This window comes from Oryctolagus cuniculus, chromosome 7, assembly GCF_964237555.1.
Source record: "Oryctolagus cuniculus chromosome 7, mOryCun1.1, whole genome shotgun sequence".
In the NCBI taxonomy this organism is placed as follows: Eukaryota; Metazoa; Chordata; class Mammalia; order Lagomorpha; family Leporidae; genus Oryctolagus; species Oryctolagus cuniculus.
In genome coordinates, this window is record NC_091438.1 from 44,934,741 (window position 1) to 44,950,489 (window position 15,749).

The 15,749-nt window shown below is 45.2% G+C and overlaps 1 long non-coding RNA gene across 5 annotated transcripts in view; it reads right to left on the reverse strand.

The window, feature by feature from the left end:
• LOC108177669 (uncharacterized) overlaps positions 1-9,593 on the reverse strand; it is a 31,513-nt gene extending 21,920 nt beyond the window's left edge. For 2 of the 5 annotated variants that reach the window (XR_007924262.2, XR_007924261.2), the window contains exons 1-2: positions 9,269-9,589; positions 9,017-9,117 (exon numbers count right to left, since the gene is read on the reverse strand). This is a non-coding gene — a long non-coding RNA (uncharacterized lncRNA). Of the gene's footprint in view, positions 1-9,016; positions 9,118-9,268 lie in introns of all 5 variants that reach the window. The other 3 variants (XR_007924263.2, XR_007924264.2, XR_001794430.3) reach the window with 3 other exon arrangements.
• Positions 9,594-15,749: the final 6,156 nt, after the last annotated feature.

Sequence of the window (15,749 nt, forward strand, 5' to 3'; positions counted from 1 at the left end):
GAGAAAGGTCTTCCTTTTTCCATTGGTTTACCCCCCAAGTGGCCGCTATGGCTGGCGTGTTGCAGCCGGCACACTGCGCCGATCTGAAGCCAGGAGCCAAGTGCTTCCTCCTGGTCTCTCATGCGGGTGCAGGGCCCAAGGACCTGGGCCATCCTCCACTGCCTTCCCGGGCCACAGCAGAGAGCTGGAATGGAAGAGGAGCAACCAGGACAGAATCTGGCAGGACTAGAACCCGGGGTGCTGGTACCTCAGGCAGAGGATTAGCCTAGTGAGCCGCCTGGCACCATGCATCTGTTTTGACCACAATGGAATGAAGCTGGAAATTAACAACTCAAGATTCTCTAGAGGGGTCGGTGCTGTGGTGTAGAAGGTTAAATCTCTGCCTGCAGTGCCAGGTTCCCCTATGGGTGCTGATTTGTGTCCTGGCTGCTCCACTTCTGATCCAGCTCCCTGCAAATTCGCCTGGGAAAGCAGCAGAAGATGGCCCACGAACTTGGGGCCCTTGCATCTACATGGGAGATCTGGAAGAAGCTCCTGGCTTTTGGCTTTGGCTTGGCCCAGCCCTGGCCATTGTAGGAACTTGGGGAGTGTGCCAGCAGGTAGAAAATCTCTTTCCTTTTTCCTCTCTGTCTCCCTCTCCATCTCCCTCTCTCTTTCCTTCTCTTTTTCTATATTGCTGCCTTTCAAATAAATAATCTTAAAAAAAAGATGCTCTAGAAAATATGCAAATACATGGGGACTGAACAACATGCTCCTGAATGAACAGCAGGTCAAAGAAGAAATCAAAAGTGAAATCCAGAAATCTACCAATAATAGATGCTGGTGAGGATGTGGGGAAAAAGGGACACTAACCCACTATTGGTGGGAATGCAAACTGGTTAAGCCACTATGGAAGTCAGTCTGGAGATTCCTCAGAAAGCTGAATAGAACCCTACCATACAACCCAGCCATCCCACTCCTTGGAATTTACCCAAAGGAAATTAAATTGGCAAACAAAAAAACTGTCTGCACATTAATGTTTATTGCAGCTCAATTCACAATAGCTAAGACCTGGAACCAACCCAAATGCCCATCAACAGTAGACTGGGTAAAGAAATTATGGGACATGTACTCTATAGAATACTATACAGCAGTCAAAAACAATGAAATCCGGTCATTTGCAACAAAATGGAGGAATCTGGAAAACATCATGCTGAGTGAATTAAGCCAGTCCCAAAGGGACAAATATCATATGTTCTCCCTGATCGGCACCAAAGGGGAAACCTGTTGAAGTGAAATGGACACTGTGAGAAACAGTGACTTGATCAGCCCTTGTCCTGACTGTTGATGTACAATGTAATACTTTATACCTTTTAGTATTTTTTTGTTCTAGTACTATTGGTTGAACTCTGTAATTAACACACAATTATTAATTAATTTAACTGAAATTAATTAATTAAACTGTTTAAATTTAACTGAAAAGTGATCCCTGTTAAATATAAGAGTGGGAATTAGAGAGGGAAGAGATGTACAATTTGGGACATGCTCAATTGGACTTGCCCCAAATGGTGGAGTTAGAAATGTGCCAGGGGATTCCAATACAATCCAATCAAGGTTGCATGTACTAATGCCATCTCACTAGTCCAAGTGATCAATTTCAGTTCACAACTGATCACACTGATAGGTCTAAGAGTCAAAGGGATCACACAAACAAGACTAGTGTCTGCTAATACTAACTGATAGAATAAAAAAGGGAAAGAACGATTCAACATGAGAAGCGGGATACACAGCAGACTCATAGAATGGCAGATGTCCTAAACAGCACTCTGGCCTCAGAATCAGCCCTTAAGGCATTCGGATCTGGCTGAAGAGCCCATGAGAGTATTTTAGGCATGGAAAGCCAAGACACTCTGGCAAAAGAAAAAAAAAGAAGAAGACCTAAATGAAAGATCTCTGCGAGTGAGATCCCAGTGGAAAGAATGGGGCCATCAAAGAAGGAGGTATCTTTCTCTGAAGGGAGGAGAGAACTTCCACTTTGACTATGACCCTGTCTGAATAAGATTGAAGTTGGTGAACTCAAAAGGCTTCCATAGCCTTGGCAACTCATGACTAGAGCCTAGGAAGATTACTGACGCCATAAACAAGAGTGTCAAATTGTTATGTCAACAACAGGAGTCACTGTGTACTTACTCCTCATGTGGGATCTGTCCTCAATGTGTTGTCCAATGTGAAGTAATGCTATAAATAGTACTGAAATAGTATTTTACACTTTGTGTTTCTGTGTGGGTGCAAACTGATGAAATCTTTACTTAACATATACTAAATTGATCTTCTGTATATAAAGATAATTGAAAATGAATCTTGAAGTGAATGGAATGGGAGAGGGAGCGGGAGATGGGAGAGGTGCGAGTGGGAGGGAAATTATGTGGGGGCATTGTAATCCATAAACTGTACTTTGGAAATTTATATTTACTAAGTAAAAGTTAAAAAAAAAAGAAATCAAAAGGGAAATCAAAAAGTTTCTGGAAATGAATGAAGATGACAATACAACATATCAAAACTTATGAGATACAGCAAAAATAGCGTTCAGAGGAAAGTTTATAGCAATTGGGGCCTACATTAAAAAATTGTAACCCCAGTTAGAATGGCTCTCAAACAGAAATCAAAAAACAGTAAATGGTGGTGAGGATGTAGAGTATAAAGGTTCCCTAATACACTGTTTGTGGGAATATAAACTAGTACAGCCATTGTGGAAGACAGTATGGAGATCCCTCAGAAATCTAAAATAGATACATATGACCCAGCCACCCAACTCCTGGGAATTTATTTACCCAAAGGAATGAAAATCAGCATATGAAATAGTTATCTGCTCTCCCATGTTTATTGCAGCTCAATTTACAATAGCCAAAATAAGAATCAACCCAGATGACCATCAACTGATAAATGGATTAAGAAAACATTGTATATATATGCTATGGAGTACTACTCTGCCATAGAAAAGAATGGAACCCTGTTTTTTGGCAACAAAATGGATGCAACTGGAAACCATTAGACTTAGTGAAATAAGCTAGTACCCAAAAGAAAAATATGTTTTCCTGATCTGTATAACTGATAAGAGTATCAAAAAATGAATGCATATGAGAGAAATGTAATGTGTATATTGAGATTTGATTATTGTTTAAAACCCTTGTCTCTGCTATTGAAGAGCAGTGTTTTTTTTTTTTTTCCTTCTAATTATTTGTTGAATTCTTTACCTAGTGGAAGGTTAAGCTTATGCGTATAAAATAAACCAAAAGCATGTCATTGTGAAACGTAGAATAAGAAAGGAAGGAGGAGGGTGTGAGGGTGGGCAGGAGAGAGGGTAGGCTGGGTAGCATCACTATGAGGAATATGAAATACATGAAATTTTTTCACCTTATATCAATAAAAAATTGAAAAAATAACATCAGATGAAGTAGATTTCAGACTAAATCAGGGAGCTAATGTGATTGTGAGGGATAAAGATTACAAGGGATAAAGAGGATTATTTCATAATACCGAAAGAAGTAGTTCAGCAAGAAGACATAGCAGCCTTCACTTAAGACAAACAGAATTTCAAAACATTTAAAATAGGATTTCAAAATACATGATGGTAAAACTGATAGCACACCAAGGAGAAACAGATAAAAATTTCACTGTGGTCAGAGATTCATAAGCACTTCCCTCAGTAAGTGACTGAAAAACTGGGCAGGAAATTAACAGGATGTGGTTGACTTGAACACACTGTGAACAAACTTGACCAGAATAATGTTTAGCCAGACTCGACCAACAAGGGCAGAATGCTCCAGTTCACCTGCAGCATTCCCCAGGACAGACCACATTCTGGGCTATACACGTTTCAAAAAACCTAAAAAGATGCAAAGAAAAGGTTCTATGATTATGAAGCAATTAAATCAGAAATCAATATATTTTTAGAATCCCCTCAAAATATGCAAAAATGAGTAAAATACTTATACATGACACATGTATCAAAGAATAAATAGGAAAACTAGAAATTAATTTGAACTAACTGAAAATTAAAATGCAGCATAGCAACATGGAGAATGGCAGGATTCACAGCACTAAGTGCCTGTATTAGAGTAAAAGAAACAGATCCAAGCCAGTAACCACAGTTTCTACTTGAAGAAAGTACTAAAGAAGAGTAAACTGATATTAAGCTAAGAAGAAAGAAAATAATAAGGATCAAGATAAAATCAATTACATATAGTGATAGATTGAGAAGTATGAGTGAACTTCATAACTCATGGAAAATAAAATAGAAATATGTTTGTTTTGGTGTAAACAATTTGGGATCCATGCATAGTTTCTGATAATATGCATTTCCCATGAACTTTCTGAAGACACTTGAATACGCTCGTTCAACACCATCAGCAGCACATAGGTTCATGGTAGTTCATGTCTGTGCTGCCTTCTGTGAACCACGGTTACAGGTCTGTGTCCACTCAGTACTGAAACCCCGTCATCCTCATCCAAGACTCTGAAGGAGATTTATGTATCACGCTTCTCCTTCCCTTTCCCTGAGCTTCTCATAGTAACGGGTGCCTTTGGGTCCTTACCTGGTATCACTGGTTTCCCTGCACTACCTGAAGGACTGAGGTCAGCTCCACCTAGCTCATCCGCCCTCTAGGTTGTAAGGTCCCTTTCTTGGGCACATGACATCAGAAGTTACCATATGTATTGACATCAGGTTGCTGCATTTCAAATCACAGTATTCACCACTGAACCACAGCACCCAATAACCCTCTGATTTAGGCCTATCTCATCCTTACATTTTTAGAAATTAAATTTACATGCAATAAAATTTACTCATTCTAAGTATAATGATATAGGTTGTTCAAATAATACCATAATCAAATTTTTAAAAAGACTTATTTATTTATTTGGAAGTCAGAATTACACAGAGAGAGGAGAGGCAGAGAGAGAGAGAGGTGTTCCATCCGATGGTTCACTCCCCAATCGGCTGCAAAGGCCGGAGCTACACCAATCCGAAGCCAGGAGCCAGGAGCTTCTTCCGGTTCTCCCACGTGGGTGCCCAAGGACTCGGGCTATCTTCTACTGCTTTCCCAGGCCATAGCAGAGAGCTAGATTGGAAGTGGAGCAGCCGGGTCTTGAACCGGTGCCCATATGGGATGCTGGCACTTCAGGCCAGGGCATTAACCCCTGCACCATAGCACCAGCCTCCATAATCCAATTTTGGAACATTTCCTTTACCTTCCCAAATTTCTTCAGTGCTACTGTAACAAATCTCATTGCTTCCTCTAGCCTGAAGCCACCAGTATTCTATTTGTTGTGTTTATAAATGTTTATTTCCAATAACTCATACAAATGGCATTATACAATATGTAGTATTTTATGATTGCCTTTTTAACTTAGCATAATCTTTTTGAGGTTTATCCATGATATCTAGATTTTGTTGATGAATAGAAGATTATTGTACAAATATGCTCCATTTTGTTTATCCATCTACTTGCAATTAACCCTTATTTCTTATTATTGCTATTATGAATAATATTGTCACAAACATTTCTGAATAGTTTATGTGAACCTTTCTTTTCAAGACTCTAGGACAGATTTCTTTCATTCATTTTATGGGTTGTTTTCCATTATATTGAGTTTAAAATTCTTTAGATATTGTGAATATAATATCCATTATTGGGTACTTGATATGCGGATATTTTCACCTAGTTTGTGGCTTTTTATTTTCTTAGTGGTGTCCTTTGAGGGACAAAGTTTTTAACTTTAATGAGATCCAATTTACTAAATTTCCTGACTCACAAATGGCCCCTTCTCTCTGCATCCTTACATTGTAGAAGGCCAAGACTGCTCTATAGGGCAGATTACATAAAGGCATTAGGCCCTTCAAGGAGGCTCTGCCTTCAAGATATGATTAACACTCAAAAGTTAACACCTGAGGCCAGTGCTGTGGCATGGCGGATCAAGCCGCTGCCTGCAGTGCTGACATCCCATATAGGCACCGGTCCAAGTCCCAGCTGCTCTACTTCTGATTCAGCTCTCTGCCATGACCTGGGAAAGCAGTGGAAGATGGCCAGAGTCCTTGGGCCCCTGCACCTGTGTGGGAGACCCGGAAGAAGCTTGAAGCTCCTGGCTTTGGATCGGCCCTGGTCCGGCCATTGTGGCTATTTGGGGAAGTGACCCAGCGGATGGAAGATCTCTCTCTCTCTCTCTCTCTCTCTCTCTCTCTCTCTGCCTCTCCTTCTCTGTGTAACTCTTTCAAATAAATAAATCTAAAAAAAAAAAAAAATCCAAGCTCCTGGCTTCAACCTGATCCAACCCTGACTGATGTAGCAGAGTAAGCTGTTTCTCTCTGCTTTAAATAAATAAATAAAAAGTTAACACCTCTGGGCCAGTGCTGTGGCATAGCAGGTTAAGCTGGAGCCTGTAGTGCTGGCATCCAATATGGGTGCCTGTTCAAGTCCCGGCTACTCCACTTCTGATCCACCTCCCTGCTAATGCACCTGGGAAAGCTGCAGAAGATGACCCAAGTATTTGGGCCTCTGCCACCCACATGGGACACCTGGGGGAGCTCCTGCCTTTGGCATGGCACAGCCCTGGCCATTGAGACCATTTGGGTAGTGAACCAGTGGATGGAGAATCTCTATGTCTCTCCTCTCTCTCTCTCTGTAATGCTACCTTTCAGATAAATAAATAAATCTGAAAAAAAAGTTAACATCTCTGATACCACCAGTATGTTGGTTGTCAAGATTTTTTTAAAGCTGTATTTATTTATTTGAAAGTGAGAAGTCAGAATTAAAGAGATGGGGGGGGGGTGGGATGGAGGTGAAAGGGGGGGGGAGGGAGAGAGAGAGAGAGAGAGAGAGAGAGAGAGATCTTCTATCAGCTGGTTCACTCTCCAAGTGGCTACAATAGCCAGGGCTGAGTCAGGCTGAATCCAGGAGCTTCATCTGGGTCTACCACATGCGTGGCAGGGAGCCAAGAACCTGGGCCATCCTTTGCTGGTTTTCCCAGGCCATTAGCAAGGAGCTGTATCAGAAGTAGAATAATTGGAATACAAACTGGTGCCCATATGGGATGCAAGTGTGGCGGTGGTGGCTTTACTTGCTATGTTACAATGCTGGCCCTGGTTGTTAGGATTTCAATGTATGATTTTTAGGGGGCTAGAGACAGTCAGATCATATAATACATTCTATGGATCTTGAGATGGAGGAGGAAGGGAAAGCAGGAAGGGAGTCAGAGTATGGGAGAAGTCGGATGGGAGAGGAGCAGGAGCTGAATACATTGGCCCTTGTTCCTGGCCAGAGAATGGAAGGCTCCCCTTCTGGAACTTCCCCCACTCCATTCTGCTCACATAGCCTACCATGGACTCAGCCTTCTTTCTTCCCACAGAAACCGTCTCTCTCCCTTCATCCTCTCCCCTTATTCTGGGAACCCTTTCCTTTTCCTTGCCCAGGGCTTGGCCCCAAACCCTGCAGCAGGAGAAAGACTGTCACCTACTACTCCCACCTCCAAGACCTTTAATTCTAAACCCTTCTTTTGTTATTCTGAGAATCCAAGACACAAGAATATTGAATATGAAATATAAGTGCAGGCCTGGACTCCGGGTATGGGGGGTAGGAGAGGGGGGCTCTGCGAGTCAAAATCCAGCTGCCCCTGGTCATTTTGGATGGGATTTGTGAAGGCATTAAACCCGAATGGAGTAAGGAGGATATGTACAGAACATACAGTGATTAGCACTTTAACTTGCAATCCTGAATGTGCCTATCCAATGTATTATGTGTTTTCACTTTCATTTGATATTTACATAAATTATACACTATACATATTTTGCTTTGAAGTTTTTAGCTCATAAAGGCTTGGACTGCCACAACACAGGATCCTGGAGTTCTATTGTATCTTGTGTGACTCAGAGCCATGACTGCTCATAGCTCAAGGACACTTGTCCAAACTGGGAACAACTCAAATGTCTATCAGTAAAACAATGGACAAATTGTGTTCTATTCCATTGGTAGTGAGGCGAAGTAGCTCATGACTATTTGATGAATAAATTTCAGTGAAGAAAGTCAAGAATAAGAGAATAAATCTTGTGATTATAGATTAAAACCCAGATCTGTAAAGGGTACATAAAAAGCAAAAAATCATAAACCATAAAGGGTAGAGAACGTCACGAAGATAAGTAGGTAGTAAGTGTTCAGGGCAGAGCTGGAGGTGTGACAGGAAAGGGTATCTTGGAATCTTCCAGAAGCAATATATATTCTAGTGCTGCCTAAGTCATATGTTAATTTGTAGAAGTGTGTTGAGCTGAATGTTTTCATTTTTTGTACTTCTCTGCATATTGTTTTATACCATTAAAGAAAAAAGGCACTTCTGCCAGTACGCATCCTACTAGGCACCATACTGGTATAAGTGGTCAGTTGGGTATGTGGGTATGAACCACTCATTGAGTTGTGAGGATCATGATGTCTCTGTGACACACGGAGAAAGTACAGATTGAGGAAAATACAAAGAGACCAGTGGGTGTGCTAGGACTGGAGGAGGCGCCCTGTGCAGAGATCAAGCTGGCCGACAACAAACCTGACCTGATGTCTCTGAACTGACAGCAGCACCTATGAGAATCCTGGAACCCTTGGCACCCTCGGGCCTTGAACTCTAATATGAAGTATTTTCTAGGAGGTGAGAGAATTGTCCTAACTCATGGGGCCTTTCCAAGAAGGAAGTGCGGTGACCACTTCCCATTTACTGCCAGGTCACAGGGCAGGGTTGCTGGCGTGTTCTAGGTGTCTCAGGCAATTGAAAACGAAGCCCAAGGAGAGGCTGAAGGGTTGGTTGCCCTCCACACATTCCAGCAAACTTGGAGAGAAGGTAACGCCAGAGATGGACGAAAACTTACAGCCTGCGGGTAGCACATTCACTTTCTAGTATGTTCCCAAAAGCTCATTCACAGCATAAACTCAGGGAAAGCTCATGGAACCTGCCCCCCACCCCCCACCCCAACCCCGTAACTGGAAAGGAAACGCAGTACCTCAGAGCGCAGCAGTTCAGCAATGTGACAGAGAATGGACACGAAAGGACGCCTGCATGGCCAACGCTGCTCTCCACTGGCGTCTCCGGCAGCCCCAGGAACTGTGCCAGAGAGATGGAGCATGAATAGGGAAGGAAGGACCGGAATAAGCAGAAACAATAAAGATGCAAGTTCAAGGTTGGCGTAGAGATCATTCAACCTCAACGAGGAGGGAACTCCCACACGCTTATCTTAACGCTAAGCTAGCCTTACCCTGGGGAGGTGGCCTTCTCTTTTAAGACGTCCGTCCTAGTGCACGGGAACGGACGCCACCCGTGTCCCAGGCACAGCCCCGTCTTCCTGATATTCTACCCCCAGCGTCTCTAGGGTCCCCTCACCCCTAGTGGGAGCCCCTCCACGAAGCACAAACTTCTGCTCAACTCAGCCAGCAGCCCTGGACTCATTCATTCCCAGGGCAGCAGAAATCCCAGAGCGCTCGCAACTCGGGGCCTGCACAGCGACCCTCAAACCGCCAAAAACGGCCGGGGCCACAGAGGCCACGCCCACCGCGCGATCCTCAACGCCTCCCCACCCTCGCGCAGGCCCCGCCCACCCGCACCTCTGCCCTCGCGCGCCCCTGGCACAGGCCCCGCCCACCCTCACCTCTGCCCTCGCGCGCCCCTGGCACAGGCCCCGCCCAGCCTCACCTCTGCCCTCGCGCCCCGGCGCAGGCCTCGCCCAGCCTCACGCCCTTTGCGCAGCCGCGCACCGAGAGCGTCCGTAACGTCGCTAATTCCCGCGTGGAGGCCGCAAAGGGCGTGGGTGGCCTGCTGCCCTTAATGAAACCTTATGCGGACACCAGCGTAGGGAAAAGAGCAGTAGAAAACGAAGACCGCGACGACAGGGGTCAGCAAAGGGGAAACATTTGGCTGATCACCTAGAATCAGAATAGGAGAAGAAAGATAAACGCAGGTGGTTGTGTGGGAAGCCCGGGTTTGAGTGACAGGATTTCCAGAAGAAAAGGCGCTGGCCTGGGGGCCTCAGAACCGAGGCTCGCTGGGAGGAGGACGCTGGGAGCAGCGCCCCGAAGTTCCCTGGAAAGAGCCTGGTGGGGAAGGGCCAGGCGCCAAGGAGGGCGGAGGCCGGCGGGGTGCGCAGCCTTTGCTGTGCTGTCCGGAGAAATGGATGTGAAGATATCGTCTACTTATGAGGGTGACATGAAAGTGTTACCTTTGATTTCTTCAAGAAATGAAGCATTTCCTTCCGTGGGCGGGCGTGGGCGAGTCCTATAACATAGAGGCTAACGGAGTTTTCTGATGTTCTCATTATCACTTTAGGGTAGCTGTAGTCATTTCCACACAGTTTTGGGTTTAATGTCTTCTGGAGCTGGCACAGTTATACCAAGCAGAGGGACCCGGATGCTGCAGCCCCGGGACAAGAGGATGTGCACAAAGCGGCCGTGCTTGCTTCTGTTGGGTCATCATTAGTTCTTTCACAGCTGAACTGAAAAGTTGGTGGTTCAAGGCGAGCTGGGACTGGGTTTTGAGTCTTTGAAGTCTTTTTTTGCTTGTTTGTTTTGAGATTTATTTATTTATTTGTAAGAGTTACAGAGAGAGAAGGCGAGACAGGGATCTTCATTCTACTGGTTTACTCCCCAGATGACTGAAATGGCTGAGGCTGGGTCAGGCTCAAGTCAGGAGCTTCTTCCACGTCTCCAACATGGGAAGCAAGGGCGCAAGAGCTTGGGCCATCTTAGGCTGCTTTTACCAGGTCATTAGAAGGGAGCTGGATCAGAAGTGGAGCAACAGGGACATGAACCGGTGCCCCTTCCCAGTCTTTTAAAGAGGAGTTTGTAATGCACATTCTTTCTTAACTAGCCTTTCTGTTATCCTTCTTCAATCTGCTTTACATGAGATGTGGACAAATCCTGCTGGAACCTCCACGATTCACATTAATACAGAATCCCTGGGGCCGGCGCTGTGGCCTAGCGGGTAAAGCCGCCAGCTGCAGTACTGGTATTCCATATGAGCACTGGTTCAAGTCCTAGCTGCTCCATTTCTGATTCAGCTCTCTGCTATGGCCTGGGAAAGTAGTAGAAGATGGCCAAGTCCTTGGGCCCCTGCACCTGTGTGGAGACCCAGAAGAAGCTCCTGGCTCCTGGCTTTGGATCATTGCAGTTCCAGTCATTGCGGCCAATTGCAGAGTGAACCAGCGGATGGAAGACCTCTCTCTTTCTCTCTCTGCCTTTCCTTCTCTCTCTGTGTAACTCTTTCAAATAAATAAATAAATCTTTAAAAAAAAAAAAAAAAAGGAATACCCTCTCTACCGCAAGTGTCAAAGCAAGTTCTATGCCTTTTGTACTTCCATATGAATTCTAAGGTGGTGTTTCCTAGTTCTGTGAAGAATGTCATTAGTATTTTGATGGAGGTTGCCTTGAATCTAAGTCACTTTGGGTAGAATGGACATTTTAATAATACTGATTCTTATAATCCATTAAAGCAGGGTTTCTTTCTTTTTTTTTGGTCTGTCATTTCAGTTTCTTCAATAGAGTTGCATAGTGTTCATGGTTGTCGCTCCCCGTCTTCGTGGAGGAACGACACAGGACCCTGCGCTGTTCTTTTGTCTGCTCGGCCCTCCCCGGGTTTGCTGCTGGTTCTTCCCGGGTTGGCTACCGTCCCCTCCACCTCCGTGGAAGGGCGGTTCCCCCTGCCGCTTTCCCCACTTCCGCGGGGGAGCGGCACACCGCTGGCCGGCTCTCTCGGGAGCTGCACAGGTTTTCCTTCAGATAGATGTTCCTGGTGCATGTTGTCTCTCTCCTCCTTTATAGTCCTCTTCCACCAATCCCAACTCTGCTACCCACACGCCGAGTACGCTGCTCTCCTCCAATCAGGAGCAGGTCCCACAGTCTATTGGTTGAACTGGAGGCATCTGTGTAGAAGCTGTTTCCTCCTCTCCCAGCGCCATATTGTAGGAGAGCAGATGCATAGAATAAGTCTTAATTCCAGTAACTTAGTCTAGTCCGAGTTGCTCCCCACAGTTAGCATACAGCTCTTTGTAGTAATTCCAATGATTCTTTTTATTTCTGTGGTTTCTGTTTTTATATTTCCTTTTTCATCTCTGATTTTTATTGATTTGGGTCTTCTTTCACAATTCTGTAGTCCTGGATGATAAAATGTGACCAGAGAACACGTATGTATTAGCTACCACATAACAAAACCCTGCCTGTCCAGCGTCAGACCTTACCTCCTCCATTCTCCCTTAGGTTTTATTCTTCCCCTGCAATGCTGGAGAATCTCAGACCTCGTACAGCTCATTTCTTTATCTATGTTATTTCTTCTCCTGGAGAAGGTTAGAGTAGAGATTGGTTCTGGGTCTTGGTAGTCTTGGGTTTTCTCCAAGGCTGCACTGATGGATTAAACAAAAAAAAAAAAATAAAAAATGAAAACCACAATGACTGACAGAAATGAGGTTGATAAAGAGCAATCTGAGATGGTGAGAGCCCCTGTAGAGGGTGATCAGAGCCAGACTGACAGGTGGGGTATATGTGCAATCAAGGGGAGGACACTGCCACCTAGAGGAAGAGAAAGAACACAGCCGTTTGAGAAGAAAGGAACACTGGCTTGAATGAAAGTGGAGAAATATGCAAGGCTGAGAGCCCAGGGGCAAGGCTCCAGGTCACAGAGGATTAGTCCCAGCCCTCGAGACCTAACCAAGGAGCTTCTAGTGGATTTGCCCAGCTGGACATCAGAACTGTCTGGGCTCCATGACTTCCTTGTACCCTTCATTTCTGCCTTTGCTGAACAAAAGTCACTGTGATGGTTATCCTATGTCTGTCCCAGCATGGCACACTGGGGGCAGCTAAGTGGACTGATTAATGTCAGAGGTCAACAGATGGAAGAAAACCATACCAAGGATCCATACTTCACAATCGTCTTAAATCCCTTGACTTACATCGCATGTGGGTGATCCAGTTGAAATTCTGCCTGACACTTGAATTTTTTTTTAGTTCCTTGTATACTCTGGATTATTAATTCTTTATTAGTTACAATGGTTTGTAAATCTTTTTCTCATTCTGTCAGCTTTCTCCTCACTCTGTCAATTGTTTCCTTTGCTGTGCAGAAGCCTCTTGTTTTGACGGGAGGAAATAAAATTCCTATTGCAGATGACCTGATTCTGTATATGGAGGAACCATAAAACTCCATCAAGAGACTGTTAGAACTAATAGGTAATTCAGAAAAGTTATAAAATAACAAAATCAGCACAGAAAAATCAGTAACCTTTTTATATACTTACAATTACCTGCACCTGCCCTGCCCAGTGGGGAGCACTCTAACTGGAAGGGTGGTGACATCAACACCTGCACCCACTGTAGACACCCAGGCATCTAAGGCAGGTTACAGAGGTTTCCTTCCCACTTCTTGGGTGCTTAACCTTTCTCCTAGGCTATATGATAAGGAGAAGAATTTTATAATCATGTATTAATCCCCATTCAAAATGTTTAAGTAAAGAAAAAAGATGTAAAGCAATGACTAGAAATCAAGCATCATATGAACTCAGCAGGTGTATGTATGTGTGAGGCATGGAGGTGCAGTACAGACTCGGGCTGTTTCGCAGAGTACCCACGGGTGCATTTTCTGTGTGTGTCCCTCCCTGTTCATACTCCCAATGCCTTAGAGATCATTGTCCCTGTCCTCCCAGCACAGAGCACAACACAAGAAGATTCAGAGAAGGAAATGATGGGCTAAAGCAAGGGATGGGAGATGAGGTTCTTTGTGAGTTTCGCAGGGTTTTTTTTTTCCTTTTTTTAGAATGAAGTTTTTGTTTTGCTTATTTTTCTTCTAACAGAACAATAGGTTAGACCTTGGGACTGGGACAGAGAGGAGGAAAGCAGCCTAGATTTTCAGAACAGAGAGCAGGGAGTGGGGTCACTGTATCCTCAAGGGCTGGCCTTGAGTTGAGGAGGAGGATGACGTTTGCCAGAACACTGGAGTCACCAGGGAGAGAACTCAGCACCCAGCTCATTTCCAGGGAGAACCACCTACCTGCTCACTCACTCTCTCTGTAAGGATTAGAATTGGAGCTTCACCGATTTGGTCTGAAATACACTTTATTAAAGGGATAGTAATAGTTTCAGAGAATCGCTAGGAAACTAGGCACCCAGGATGTGAAACCAGGAAGAATGCAGCAGTCCATTGAAATAGAGCAGCCGACACTGCCGCGTCCTTTGGGAAGGACACTTGAGCCCACTCTGAGTGACAGACCCTGGAACTTCACCTGTGACACCACTGGCCCTGGAAACTGGAACTCTCAATGGCACAGTGTTCTGCTACCCTGGACACTGTTAAGCATCCTGAGATGGGGATATTATGATGTTGCGGGGGCCAGGCTGAATTTCTCCCACGCCTGCTCCTTGGTTCGTCGTGGGCACCCTCATGCCTGTCCCTTGTGTGTGGCTCAGGCACACTTCTCTTGCCTTCTATTTCATGTGGTCCAGACTCAGACCCACTCACACCAAACTGCACCAAACTGCACCAAACCTCTAGTGGGAATCAGGTTGTCGCCCAGGAAGGCAGAGCCCACCCACCCAAGCCAAACATGCTGCCGATGACGAAGACAGTAACAGGAACAATGACAGCAAGCAGATAACGCGAGGCTACCATGCATTACACACTGGCTCGAAACACTTCACACATAATAATGCACTCAATCCCACAAGCCCCATGAGACGCTTACCACTGTTACCCCCTGTTCAAATGTCCAGGGGCACTCTAAGAAGCCAGAGATGGTTGCTTTGTAGCAGGGATTTAAAGGAGATAAGCTGTTGGGTGATACAATCTTATGTATGTATGTGGTCTGCTGTTGACCAATATGTTATTATGTGGCACAGGACTTGTATTTGCTTTAAAAATACTAAGGCTCTTAATATTTATTTCTCTTACCAAAAGAGCTACAGAAACACACTAGAAAACGAGATAAAATATGAAAACCTAAAAACATTTCAAGGAGAGAGCCACGCGTTTTTCTTTTTACATAGCCCTCCTGTCTCCCTCTTGCTCTGCCCTCCCTTTGTTCTAGATCAAGACCCAGAGAATACTTGGTGCACTGCCAATAGGTGAGTGCCTGGTCCCCTGCAGTGCTTCAGGCCAGGTTCAAAGTCAGTGGGGACTGCGAGGCTCTCCCTCGGACAGTATTTCCAGTGGCTTGCAGGCAGTGCAGGTTCCTCCCACCTGGCTCTGAGAAGATGGCATCCCCCAGTCACCGGCTGCGGGAGTCACTGGTGGTGTCCTGCCAGCTGCTGTGGGGTTGCACTGTGTCCACTGCTCCGTGGAGGCTCTCTTCTTTCTGTATACCATCCACTGCAAATTTCTCTCCAACTTCCCCTGAGAAAGGGGTTCCTCCCATTCTGGTATCTTCCCAAGGTCAAAATTGGCACACCTCTCCCTTATTAGGGATCCAATAGATCCCTATTGGATCTCCCTGGGAACATTCTTGATGAAGCAGTGAGAACTGTTCATTCAGGAGCCTGTGCTGTGGCGCAGCAGGTTAATGCCCTGGCCTGCAGTGCCGGCATCCCCATGGGTGCCAGTTCAAGTCCCAGCTGCTCCACTTCTGATCCAGCTCTCTGCTATGGCCTGGAAAAGCAGTGGAAGATGGCCCAAGTCCTTGTGCCCCTGCACCCACGAGGGAAACCTGAAGGAAGTTCCTGGTTCCTGGCTTCAGATCAGTGCAGTTCTGGCCGTTGCAGCCATCTGGG